This window comes from Platalea leucorodia, assembly GCF_965183815.1.
Source record: "Platalea leucorodia genome assembly, chromosome: W".
Classification (NCBI taxonomy): domain Eukaryota; kingdom Metazoa; phylum Chordata; class Aves; order Pelecaniformes; family Threskiornithidae; genus Platalea; species Platalea leucorodia.
In genome coordinates this window covers 14,747,251-14,761,416 of record NC_138859.1, presented here as the reverse complement: position 1 = coordinate 14,761,416, position 14,166 = coordinate 14,747,251, and the positions used below count along the sequence as shown (strand labels likewise).

At 41.2% G+C, this 14,166-nt stretch overlaps 1 pseudogene across 1 annotated transcript in view; it reads left to right on the top strand.

The window, feature by feature from the left end:
* LOC309601770 (DNA polymerase kappa-like) overlaps positions 1-14,166 on the top strand; it is a 66,074-nt pseudogene that overhangs the window by 47,345 nt on the left and 4,563 nt on the right. The window contains exons 5-9 of the transcript in view: positions 661-813; positions 1,184-1,305; positions 4,868-5,058; positions 6,845-7,058; positions 8,880-9,004. The product of the transcript in view is annotated as a DNA polymerase kappa-like (transcript). The remainder of the gene's footprint in view (positions 1-660; positions 814-1,183; positions 1,306-4,867; positions 5,059-6,844; positions 7,059-8,879; positions 9,005-14,166) is intronic.

Here is a 14,166-nt window from a genome sequence, read left to right as displayed (position 1 = left end):
TTGCTCACCACCCACCAACCAATACCCAGCCAGTCCCTAAGCAGCAAGCACTGCCTCCCAGCCAACTCCCCCAGTTTATATACTGAGCATGATGTCATGTGGTATGGAATAGCCCTTTGGCCAGTCTGGGTCAGCTGTCCTGGCTGTGCCCCCTCCCAGCTTCTTGTGCACCTGGCAGAGCATGGGAAGCTGAAAAGTCCTTGACTAGTGTAAGCACTACTTAGGAACTACTTAGCAACAACTAAAACATCAGTGTGTTATCAACATTATTCTCATCCTAAATCTAAAACACAGCACTATACCAGCTACTGGGAAGAAAATTAACTGTAACCCAGTTGAAATCAGGATAAATGGTCTTACCAAGTTTCTGTCTGAATCAGGGCATTTATCTTCCCCCCCATAGGTGGGGGTTTTGTTGTGTTTTTTTTGTTGTTGTTGTTGTTTTTTTGTTTGTTTTTGTTTTGTTTGTTTTTTGTACCATTTGCGGCAGTAGTGCTCTCTCAGAGCAAGTTTCACCAGAAACTTGGGGGTTTTGGGTTGGGTTTTTTTGCGGGGGGGTTGGTGTGAGGTGTTGTGGTTTTGTTTTTTTTTTTTTGGCGGGGGGGGAAGTGGACTTCTGCCGGGTTAATAGTTTTTCAGTTATTGGTTTATTCTGTTCAAGTGGACAAACTTGTGATAGAACTGGAACAGACCCATAACTTTAGCAGTACTGTTGTAGACATTGACATGGATGCCTTCTATGCAGCTGTGGAAATGAGAGACAATCCAGAGCTGAAGGAAAAACCTATAGCAGTGGGATCAATTAGTATTTTGGTAAGGCCGAATGTCACGCTAATACAGAAATCAATTATATGAATCCAAAGCATAATAAAAAAATACGATAGCATAATATAATGACACTCATATAGAGAAATGTTATGAATGTGTGGAAAAAATGCAAAAATAATAGAAGAAACATTTGTTCTTAGACTAGACCGTGTAAGCTGGATTTTATTTTTCAGTTAAAAGTGTACTGATGAAAGTTTAAAAGATGTAAACAGATTGAAAGGGGGGGAAGCATATTAACTCTCAGCCTTGTCAATCATTTCTATGTGGAGATATGTGATTAGAACTTGATTATTTAACTCTAAACTTCATTGAGTAAAACTTTAATGCTGAACACTAAACTTATTTCTTTCTTAAGTCCACCTCAAATTACCACACTAGGAGATTTGGTGTACGTTCAGCCATGCCTGGATTTATTGCTAAAAAGCTATGCTCACATCTAACTATAGTACCATTAAACTTTTTGAAAAATATGGCAAAGTGAGTTAAGAGGTAAGTCTGAAAAAAGTGCTCTCTAACCAGAAGTCTGTACTTTGTTTTAGACTTTATCAATACATCAGTTCTAGGTAACATGAACAGTGGTAGTTTAAATGTTAAACTCTTCAGTGATGTGACTTTAAACATAAGTTAAACAAAACATTTGTGCTTTTGGGCAAGAATATAAAAAAGCATTGCATTCACCCATGTTGCAGTTTTAATGAAGTCAGTAGTGATGCTGATTGATGGAGATTTTCAAAACTATGTAATGAGCTAGTGGTATCACTTGAGCCTTACTATTATTAAAACTTCAAAACTACGGAGCATAATCTAATTAATAGGAAGCTACAAGTACATATGAAACGTGGAGATAATAATTGCATACAGTGTATATTCATAATTTTGAATGCTAATTACTGGAGAGAGAGAGAAGCAAAAAGCATTAGTGAGTTCTAAATGCAGATTCATTTGTTTTAAAAGAAGGGACTTGAAATAAAGGGCAAAAAATTAGTGAGGAAAAAAAATTACATCTTGCTTTAATGGAATTAATTTTACTTAGTGCCAGGAGTAATTTTACTTAGTGCTAGCTTTAAACTGGATTCGAAGGGGGAAGGGGATAAAACCAGGCTTGCTAGGGATGAGCCTAAGGGTGGCATGCCTGTGTTGGAGAAGAGATCAATAGCCCAACTGAAGTGCATTTACACCAATGCACACAGCATGGGCAATAAACAGGAGGAGCTGGAAGCCATTGTGCAGCAGGAAAACTATGACGTAGTCGCCATCACGGAAACATGGTGGGATGACCCGCAGAACTGGAGTGCTGCAATGGACGGCTACAAGCTCTTTAGAAGGGATAGGCAAGGAAGGAGAGGTGGTGGGGTAGCCTTGTACATTAGAGAGTGTTTTGATTGTCTAGAGCTCAACGACGGTAATGATAAGGTTGAGTGCTTATGGGTAAATATCAGGGGGAAGGCTAACAAGGCAGATATCCTGGTGGGAGTCTGTTATAGACCACCCAACCAAGATTAAGAAACAGATGAAGTATTCTATAAGCAGCTGGGAGAAGTCTCACAATTGCTAGCCCTTGTTCTCGTGGGAGGCTTCAACTTACCAGATGCCTGCTGGAACTACAACACAGCAGAGAGGAAGCAGTCTCGGAGGTTCCTGGAGTGTGTGGGAGATACCTTCCTGACACAGCTGGTGAGGGAGCCAACCAGGGCAGGTGCCCTGCTGGACCTGCTGTTTACGAACAGAGAAGGCCTGGTGGGTGATGTGGTGGTCGGAGGCTGTCTTGGGCACAGCGACCATGAAATGATGGAGTTTTCAATTCTCAGAGAAGGAGGGGTGTCAGCAAAACCGCTACCCTGAACTTTAGAAAGGCAGACTTTGGCTTGTTTAGGAGCCTGGTTAACAGAGTCCCTTGGGAGGCAGTCCTGAAGGGCAAAGGAGTCCAGGAAGGCTGGATGTTATTCAAGAAGGAAGTCTTAAAGGCACAGGAGCAGGCCGTCCCCATGTGCCGAAAGACGAGCAGGTGGGGAAGAAGACCTGCCTGGCTGAACAGAGAGCTTTGGCTGGAACTCAGGAATAAAAGGAGAGTTTATGACCTTTGGAAGAAGGGGCAGGCCACTCAGGAGGACTACAAGGATGTTGTGAGGTTATGCAGGGAGAAAATTAGAAAGGCAAAGGCCCATCTAGAACTTAAACTGGCCACTGCAGTTAAAGATAACAAAAAATGTTTTTACAACTATATCAGCGACAAAAGGAGGGCCAAGGAGAATCTCCATCCTTTGTTCAATGCAGAGGGAAACATTGCCACAAAGGATGAGGAGAAGGCTGAGGTACTTAATGCCTTCTTTGCCTCAGTGAGACTGGTTATCCTCAGGGTATTCAGGCCCCTGAGCTGGGAGCTGGAGATAGGAAGCAGAATGAAGCAGAATGAAGCAGAATGAAGCCCCAGTCACCGACCTGCTCCTCCACCTGAATGCCCACAAGTTTGTGGGGCCAGATGGGATCCACCCAAGGGTACTGAGGGAGCTGGCAGAGGAGCTCACCAAGCCACTTTCCATCATTTACCAGCAGTCCTGGTCAACTGGGGAGGTCCCAGCTGACGGGAAGTTAGCTAATGTGATGCCCATCTACAAGAAGGGTCGGAAGGAGGATCCAGGGAACTACAGGCCTGTCAGCCTGACCTCGGTGCCAGGGAAGGTCATGGAGCAGATAATCTTGAGTGCCACTACGCGGCATGTACAGGACAACCAGGGGATCAGGCCAAGTCAGCATGGGTTTATGAAAGGCAGGTCCTGCTTGACTAACCTGGTCTCCTTCTATGACAAGGAGACCCGCTTAGTGGATGAGGGAAAGGCTGTGGATGTTGTCTACTTGGACTTTAGTAAGGCCTTTGACACCATTTCCCACAGCATTCTCCTGGAGAAAATGTCTGCTCACAGCTTGGATAAGTGCACTCTCTGCTGGGTTAAAAACTGGCTGGATGGCCGAGCCCAGAGAGCGGTGGTGAATGGAGTCAAATCCAGTTGGGAGCCAGTCACAAGTGGTGTTCCCCAGGACTCAGTATTGAGGCTGGTCCTGTTCAATATCTTCATTGACGATCTGGATGAGGGGATTGAGTGCACCCTCAGTAAGTTTGTAGATGACACCAAGTTGAGTGGAAGTGTTGATCTGCTGGAGGGTAGGAAGGCCCTACAGAGGGACCTGGACAGACTGGATCGATGGGCCAAGGCCAACTGCAGGAGATTCAACAAGGCTAAGTGCCGGGTCCTGCACTTGGGTCACAACAACCCCATGCAATGCTACAGGCTTGGGGAGGAGTGGCTGGAGAGCTGCCTGGCGGAAAAGGACCTGGGGGTGTTGGTTGACAGCCGCCGGAACATGAGCCAGCAGTGTGCTCAGGTGGCCAAGAGGGCCAATGGCATCCTGGCCTGTATCAAGAGTAGTGTGGCCAGCAGGACCAGGGAGGTGATAGTGCCCCTGTACTCGGCACTGGTGAGGCCGCACCTCGAGTACTGTGTTCAGTTTTGGGCCCCTCACTACAAGAAGGACATCGAGGTGCTGGAGCAAAGAAGGGCAACAAAGCTGGTGAAGGGTCTGGAGCACAAGTCTTATGAGGAGCGGCTGAGGGAGCTGGGGTTGTTTAGTTTGGAGAAGAGGAGGCTGAGGGGAGACCTTATTGCTCTCTACAACTACGTGAAAGGAGGTTCTAGTGAGGTGGGGGTCAGTCTCTTCTCCCAAGTAACAAGTGATAGGACAAGAGGAAACAGCCTCAAGCTGCGCCAAGGGAGGTTTAGTTTTGATATTAGGAAAAACTTCTTCACCGAAAGGGTAGTCAGGCACTGGAACAGGCTGCCCAGGGAAGTGGTTGAGTCTCCATCCCTGGAGGTATTTAAAAGAAGGGTAGACATGGTGCTTAGGGACATGGTTTAGTGGTGGACTTGGCAGTGATAGGTTAACGGTTGGACTCGATGATCTTAAGGGTCTTTTCCAACCTTAACGATTTTATGATTCTACATTTGTTAACCTCATAATTGTGTGTCAAGATCTGCTCTTACAGCAACAAGGCTTTAAACTTTCACTATGTGTTTGTTAAGGTTAGAGAAATACTGGCTGAATATGATCCCAGTTTTATGCCTATGGGCCTAGATGAAGCCTACCTGAACATAACAGAGCATTTGGAGGAAAGATTGAACTGCCCTGAAGATAAGAGAAGATTCTTTTTTAACACAGAAAGCACTACAGAAAAAGGTAAGCAAATTACTCTCTCTTCATGCATATAACATGCTTCAGATAAGCTGCACCTATTGAAAGTGTAGATATTAAGTCCTTGCATAATTCATCCTCCCATATACTATATACCTCTGATTTGTTAGTTTATGGATTAACTTTCTTTACTACTCAGCTGTGCATAAAAGTTATGCTGATGATGATTTGGACTTGGAGGGTTTTTTGTTTTTTTTTTTTTTAACTTGAGTAAAATGTGTGAAAAGCGGTATTTTGCCTTCAATTCAACATAATTTTGCAAATGACTTAAGGAGGTGTAGAATAAATAAATTTATTGTTCTAAAGGTTATTTATATTTTGCTAAGATGTTTCCTAGAATACTGTAATGAATCTTGTACATGAGAAACATGAGAAATTGTCTGCAAAGGCATTGTGCATAAGCTCTATTTACATGATTATTTTACAAGACTAAAACTGTATAACCTTCGGCTGGGGCTGCACGGCTAGAAGGCGCGTCCCCTGGGTGGTGGATAGGGGATCCCTCTCTGGAGGGTGCACTGGATAAAATTGAAGAAGGTGCCGTGAACCAACGCAGCCTAAGGGAAGGCCACCCTGACAGAAAAACCACTGGCCCTCCAAGTCATGGGGGTTGGGCAGGAGGCCGACTACCTCCTCCCTGAAAAAAAAATAAAAAGTTGCAGAAACAACAAGCATCAACTCAGAGATGGAGAAAATCAGTAATGAAGTGAGGAGGAGGAGATGGAACTGGATCGGTCATGTCTTGAGGAAAAAACCAACAGAAGACTGCGCTGTGGCCCTTGGGACTCCAGAGCACGCAGCCGCAGACCGATCGAAGTGGAAGAACGATGTTCGCGCCTTGTGTGCCTCCTGGCACTGAGAGAATTCAGACAGAGATCAGAAAACTGTATAAAGAAATGAGCAGTGCAGGAGTTACAGTAATGCTTAAGATATGACTGGATTTCACTTGGCTTTAGAAGATGGAGTTGGAACCACATCCACAACTGTATACCCAATCAGGAATAACAAAAAAGTAGGACTCATGCAAATGGTTGGTTGATGCACAAACCAGAACATTTATATTATCAGTATTCAGAAATGATCCAAATAGCCATTAAGAGGATAATCAAGGATATGCTATACTTATAAGCATTAGTAGAATAGAAAGAAACAAACTGGCATAGTCTTTACAAAATAAATATCACTGTTGTGTAGTCATGTGCCTCTTCATACTTCTCTGATATCTGTGTTCTTTTGAAACAAGCAAGCACTCAGAATGTGAAACTGTAATAGTAAAGTTCATAGAGTCAGACAAAGGGCTGCTGACATTACTTGTTCTATGATGAATGCAGTTGAAAACAAGAAGCTCATCAGGCTGACGGTTCTAGAACCAAATATTCCAGAACCCTAATTTCTTTGGAAAATATTGAAAGAACTTCTGCAAAGGATTTTTATTTCCACAAAAAAGAGAGCATCTGGCCTTCACTCTGATATGAAATAAAATAATGCCAAAATGTTGATGTTTTTCTGCTGTTACAGCAACAGGCCATTAAACCTTGATGCTTTTCTGGAAGTTAAGTCCAGTCTCCTAGCCAATTCTTCTGATCTCAGCCAAGCTCAAGTCATATTAAGAACAAAGCAGTTGTTTTGACTGAATAATTACATACTACTTTTTTTCCAAACAGAAAAAATAAAATTGCTAATGAACTCACTTCAGCCACTGCAGAAGGAAATCAATAAAGTATATCTTGTATATGGATGGGTTAATTGTTTGTGTTTCTATCTAATATAGATAAAGATGATATGAATATGTCTGCCAAATTTAATGAAGATGGATACTCTTCTTCACGGGTACTGTTTGAAGACAACACACCTCTAATGGATGACCACCCTGAACAAAGATCAATCAGTGGAAAATTTGGTTGTCTTTGGAACTTCTGCAGAGGAAGTTGTGAAGGAAATTTGCTTTAGAAATGAGCAGAAAACTTGACTGACTGCTAGTGCAGGTATTCAGACATATGAATGATAATGCTTTGTATTTCCACAATGTCTTCTACACTAATCTCAGAGGGCATTAGAAGTATAAGAAATTAACATTGCCACAGCATTCTTGTGCTGCAAAATAATGTACTCTCTTTGCAGGTCTGTAAAGACTGTGACTTTCAAGTCTTTCAAGAAATGTTATGGCTATCAAAACCACTCTGCATTTTGTTGTTTTGTTTTGTTTGGTGGTTTTTTTTTTTAATCATAGAAGCAATTATATCATTCTTTTTGCTTCTTTCTTCTTGAAATAAAGTAGCGTGGAAGAATGACCAGTGGGCTCAGGAGCTAATCTTAGCACTGGTGGCACTTGTTTTAGTGCTTCATTAAAATTGTTTTCTTAAGCCTGCGGTCATAGAGAAATCTGTCACTGGTTGCTAAATTGCTGTTAGCTTGAATAGCAGATCCATATTGTCAAGCATTTCTAACAGTTCCCCAAACTGTTCCTTTCTTAAGGCAATATTAAAATTTATTAAAAAGTTAGTTCTCAGAGAAGTAAATATGTGTTGAAGTTAATAAACTATCTATCTAGTAGCTTTTTAATATTTACTGTTCAAGTTTTGTGTCTTTTAACTTCAGGCAATCTACCTGTAAGTCTCCACTGTTTTGATGATAATCTGGATTAGGTCACTAAAAAAAGTGTATGTTCCTAGCCACTTAGTTTGGATGCCATCCTAACTGCTTTGTGAAACCAGGTCAGTTGAGGCATCAGGGAGTGCTGAGCTTTATGAAGGAGGTGTGGAAGGCCAGGGAAATGTTGAATGTAAGAAGAGGTAAAGGAACAGCTAGTAGGAAGAAGCAGAATGAGACCCCCAACATGTATGTCGTGAGTGGTAGCAAAATAATTTTGTTCTACTGAAATTTTGTCTTCCTAAGGATAAGTTACTATTTAGAAAACAGATGTAACTTTTATAAGTGCATCAGGGGTTTTAAGACCAAAAATGAAAAACAGAAGGCTAACTGAAAAATACTGATAAGCAATAATAAATAAATTACTTCTACCATCTTGATGAATATGTTGCACCAGTGAGCAAATAAAAATTTAGGTCACTAGGGCTGTAGCGCAGAATAATTCTTTTTTTTTTTCTTGCTAACTAATCCCAGAGTCCATTTGTAAAAACAGTTACTTAGATAGAAAAGAGCAATTCCTCCTTATTCCTACCAGTGTCAGTGGAATAAATAAATATATATAAAAAAATTCTAAATGACTACATAGCAGTGGGAGTCCACAGAAGACTTTTTATTTTGGTAAATTTTGTCAAAATTAATTTAGTCTTTTTGCTGAACTACTAGGAAGAAATATCTCCTTCACATTAGAGTTTATTATAACTGCTGCTGTAAGCATTTCCTTTTGTCTTACCATAATCACCATCATAAAATCATTCAGTCATGTAACTGATGTTATTTTTAACCACTTGATATTTAACCCCTCATGACTGCATGTTAAGTTACCCTGACTATCTCAAAATAGTAGGTACGCTTTATCTGGCACATCAATTATATTTAAACTACCATATGTATTTATATTCTGACATGCCTATTACAAAATTTTTTTTTGCAGAATTGTAACAAATCTGGTTATCATCAGTCATAGTGGTTCTTTTGCTTATGTTTAGTCTCTACCAAATGTGTAGGCTTCTCTTGTACTTATAAATATTGGACAATTGAAGTTAAACATCGTCTTGTTTTTTTAAAAACATATTTTTTGTTTGTTTGTTTTTTGGGGGGTGGTTTGGTTTTTTTTGTTTTGTTTTGTTTTGTTTTGTTTTGTTTTGTTTTTTTTTAAGGAATAGCTCCAAATACAATGTTAGCAAAAATTTGCAGTGATCATAATAAACCTAATGGGCAATGGAGAATTGCTCCTGAGAGACAAGCAGTGCTAAACTTCCTAAAAGATTTGCCCATTAGAAAGGTAAGAGAGACCATGACATTTACTATTGTGGTGGGTTGACCCTGGCTGGATGCCAGGTGCCCACCAAAGCTGCTTTACCACTCCTCCTCCTCAGCTGGACAGGGGAGAGAAAATATAACAAAAGGCTCCTGGGTCAAGATAAGGACAGGGAGAGAGCATTCACCAATTACTGTCACGGGCAAAACAGACTCGACTTGGGGAAAAATTAATTTAATTTATTGCCAATCAAATCAGAGTAGAATAATGAGAAATAAAAATGAAATCTTAAAACACCTTTCCCCCACCCCTCCCTTCTTCCCAGGCTCAACTTCACTCCCAATTTTCTTTACCTCCTCCCCCTCTGAGCAGCACAGGGGGACAGGGAATGGAGGTTGCGGTCAGTTCATTATGTGTTGTCTCTGCTGCTGCTTCCTCCTCAGGGGGAGGACTCCTCACATTCTTCCCCTGCTCCAGTGTGGGGTCCCTCCCACGGGGGACAGTCCGCAAACTTCTCCATCATGAGTCCTTCCCGTGGGCTGCAGTTCATGAACTGCTCCAGCATGGGTCCTTTTCATGGGCTGCAGTCCTTCAGGAACAGACTGCTCCAGCGTGGGTCCCCCAAGGGGTCACAAGTCCTGCCAGCAAATCTGCTCCGGCATGGGCTCCTCTCTCCACGGGTTCACAGGTCCTGCCAGGAGCCTGTTCCAGCATGGGCTTCCCATGGGGTCACAGCCTCCTTCAAGAGCATCGGCCTGCTCTGGTGTGGGGTCCTCCATGGGCTGCAGGTGGATATCTGCTTCACCTTTAATCTCCATGGGCTGCAGGAGCTTAACCTGCATGTCCTGCCTGCTCCTGGCAGGACCTGTGGCCCCATGGAGAGAGGGGAGCCCATGCTGGAGCAGGTTTGCTGGCAGGACTTGTGACCCCATGAGGGACCCATGCTGGAGCAGTCCCTTCCTGAAGGACTGCACCCCGTGGAAAGGACATGTGGAAAAGATCCACTCTGGAGCAGTTAATGAACAACTGCAGCCCATGGGAAGGACTCGGGGGGAGGAGGTAGAGAAAATTGGGAGTGAAGTTGAGCCTGGAAAGAAGGGAGGTGTGGGGGGAAGGTGTTTTGAGATTTAGTTTTTATTTTCTCATTACCCTACTCTGATTTAATTGGCAATAAATTAAATTAATTTCCCTGAGTTGAGTCTGTTGTGCCCGTGACAGTAATTGCTGAGTGATCTCTCCCTGCCCTTATCTCGACCCAGGAGCCTTTCATTATATTTTCTCTCCCCTGTCCAGCTGAGAAGGGGGAGTGGTAGAGTGGCTTTGGTGGGCACCTGGCATCCAGCCAGGGTCAACCCATCTCACTCAGAGTTTATTGAAAAGATAACAGTTCTAGGTTAAGTGAGTATAATAAATTATTTTTCTGTTTAAAGGGATGGAGAAAGAAAAAGTATGAGCACTGAAAGGTATGCCTCTTTAATATTGAAAAAAAATTAATTCATCACTAAACCTACTTAATGCCAAGTAGTGTATACTTTTGTCAGTCACATAATTTCATCATGTTTTTATATGTGTTAAGAAGCTAACTGCATATACAACACACTCACGAAATCATATTCAAGCTCCCCCCTCCCCTGGCTTCAGAATACTGTCGAGGTACTTCTGTTGGTTTGTGTGTTCTCTTGTCTCATCATCTGATTCTCCTAATGCCTTTAATGAAATATATAAGGGCTTCAATTTTTTTTATATGTTCCAATTTAATGTCAATATCAGTCTGGTAGCCTACAGTCATGTGCATAGCAAGTATAACATAATGCAGACTTGCAAGGAAGATGCTATTTTTTCATGGTGTCATGGTTTAACCCCAGCCAGCAACTAAGCACCACACAGCCGCTCGCTCACTCCTCCCTGGTGAGATGGGGAGGAGAATCAGAAGAGTAAAAGTGAGAAAACTCATAGGTTGAGATAAAGACAGTTTAATAGGTAAAGCAAAAGCCATGCACGCAAGCAAAGCAAAGCAAGGAATTCATTCACTACTTCCCATTGGCAGGCAGGTGTTTAGAGCCATCTCCAGGAAAGCAGGGCTCCATCATGCATAATGGTAACTTGGGAAGACAAATGCCATCACTCTGAACATCCCCCCCTTCCTTCTTCTTCCCTCAGCTTTTATTGCTGAGCATGTCTTCATATGGTATGGAATATCCCTTTGGTCAGTTGGGGTCAGCTGTCCCAGCTGTGTCCCCTCCCAACTTCTTGTGCACCCCCCAGCCTACTTGCTGGCAGGGCGGTGTGAAAAGCAGAAAAGGCCTTGACTCTGTGTAAGCACTGCTTAGCAATAACTAAAGCATCCCTGCATTATCAACACTGTTTTCATCGCAAATCTAAAACATAGCACCATACCAGCTACTATGAAGCAAATTAACTCTATCCCAGCCAAAACCAGCATACATGGGTAACTGAAATTGGTTACATTTCCCAGCTTTTAAGTTTTTACCAATGTAAAGTTCCTTAAGAAGGTGGTATATGTCGTTTCCAAAAGTTCACTTTTAAAAAGAAAATACTGCAGAGAGAATTTGTAGAGAGCTGTAATGATTATGTGTTGTCTCTTCTTAGAAAAGAAGATAAGAAAAGATTATTATTCCAGTTGAGACTTAATAGTTGTGGGCATCTTAAGTAAGCCCCGTAAAGTTTGGTACCATCAGAGCGGAGAAATTTATGGCTTTAGTCTTGTGCTGCTTTGCAGGCAGACAGATAGTCTGAGTAGCCTATTGTACCTTTATGTTTTTCTTTTCTTTCTTCCTTCTCTCCGTAGAGAGGTTTAGACCAGAGACATCAATGGGCTTGCTGAGATCATGCAACTGATTTATATGGGGGGAAGAGATAGATAGGCGTGAAATAGCATTCTCCTTATCCTGCCCCTTCCAAACTTAGGACTTTTACAGCTTTCCAATTACTGCAGCATTGCAATGCTGCAAATCACTGCAGCACTGCCAGGGTAACATCAGTTACTCCTTGGATAATGGCATAAGACCCACAGTAAAATATTAATCCTGTTAGTTTGGCAGCATGCAAACATTCTTAGGAGAATATGAATCATAATAGGGGATGATTTTCAATACAGGTAAACCTGAATATAACTCAGATATGTGAAATCCAGCATATAACTATAGGGACTTTACACTCATAAAGCCTGGCATGAAACAATGGATCTGTGAGACCATTCCAAAAGCATTTGGCAGCTGTAAGTTTTCCTTCCAGCTTCCCTTAAAACCACTACTAACTGAAGGTCACCTTTCCTCTCACATTATTACTAAAAAGCAGATGCACAACAATGAAAAATAATACTGTAATTCCCCTGCTAAGAAACTCTAGCAAAGGCAGTTAGTTATGTTTTTGGCAGAAAGCTAGTTTTTCCTCCTCTTATCCTAGCTGGCATATTTTTCTTAGCATCTGCATTATTTATTTCTGATACTTGGCTCTGATGTTGACTTTCTAATCCTTTCTTTCTTCTGATGTTACGCAGCACTGTACAAAGGAGATTACATACAAATAACTTGGCTGGCTCCATGAATTCAGTTGGTGTTAGTATTCTCTCTTGCAAATATTTAAGCATTAATGACCTTAAATCTGATACATTTTCAAATACTGCATGAAAAATTGAACGCCAAATTATTTCATTATTTGAAGGTTTTGCAAACATTTTGAAACACATAAATGTGCATAAATCTTTCTGTATAATATTTATATTAATATTAATTTTTTCCTTTGAAGTAAACACTCAAGACCATGCAACCTTCTTCTGATGTAGTTTTGTTTAACTGTACAAAAAATACTTTTAGATGGCAGTCACTGAACAAATTTTAGGATTCATACTGAAAAAAAGATTTTATTTTAGAACATTCAGTGAAATTAACACAGCAGAAGATCAGTACAACTTGCATCAAGAACTCTGCAGAGACCTTGCTCAAGAGCTGCAGAAAGAGGGACTTACTTAAGGTATTTATATTATTCTCTGTTTACTTGCAGAAAGACAACACTGCACTCAAACTTATTAAATGCAGTGTTAGCATGAATGCTTTCAGGAGCATCATAGCATGCAATCTATCTTCAGAAGTTTCCATTCTTTAATTTGCAGATGGTTAGAATAATTTAAGCAGCATTTTGATATTGTTCAGGTGGCTATCTAATATGTGTGAAAAAATTAAACTAATTAACCAAGTTATTTAGCATATAAGACGTTTTATGCTAAAAGCAATGTTCATAAACAAATAATAGAGATGCTGAAAAGAGTCAATTGTCTATGAGTTGTGCTTTGGTCAATCATGTAATTCTAATGTATTTAAAATGCTGTGTTTCTCTCCTGTGTTCATACAGGATCCAGTCAATAGCCAGTAGCATAGTTTAAAAAGTTCACATGCCTCAGACTTGCTGTCGAGTTATTCATACCATTCAATGGTATGAATGGTACGAACAGTCCCTGTATTCCTTCTCCCCAAATTTCTGTTTATTCTCTGGAAAGAACAGTTCATATTTTCTATCGAAGTCTTTATGGTAAAGCAAGGAATAACATTCAAGACCTAAAAGAATTGTGATTAGTCTTCTTCAGCCATAAAAGATTGTCTCAAAAGATGACAGACTGAAAGGGAAATCATCAGCTAAGGACAAAGGGATAAGCTTGCAAAGACACCAGAACAAAAGGAGTGCTATTTATTTACATTTGGAAGGACATGCTAAATCACACAAATGGTTTTGAAGGTGTTGCCAGGGGAATATCTGTGCCAAACACAGATGCTGTGTGTTGCTCCGATATAGTACCGTACAGGAGGGAAGGAAGTTTTCAGCGAATCCTTAGTACTTACGCATCCTTAATAGTTTTCCCAGCAAAGTTAAGATATCTGGCACTGAAAGTTTCCAAGTGAAGAAATACTTTTTTGTAGACAGGGTAGAAGTTGTGACTGAAGCCAGAGCATGAAATCTATTGAACATGCACTGTTGATACATGGTCTGCTGGGGACAATAACTAAATGACCCAGTTTAGAGAATTTGACTTTGGCAGAAGTTTAGGAGCAAGTGCAGAATCTTACAGACAAATTCTTGGCAGTGCCCCTTGCTGTACACAGATGAGCACACAGACTTGGCTATGGCTTTAGGGCCCTTCTATAGATGCTACATAATAATTGTTTCTGTGC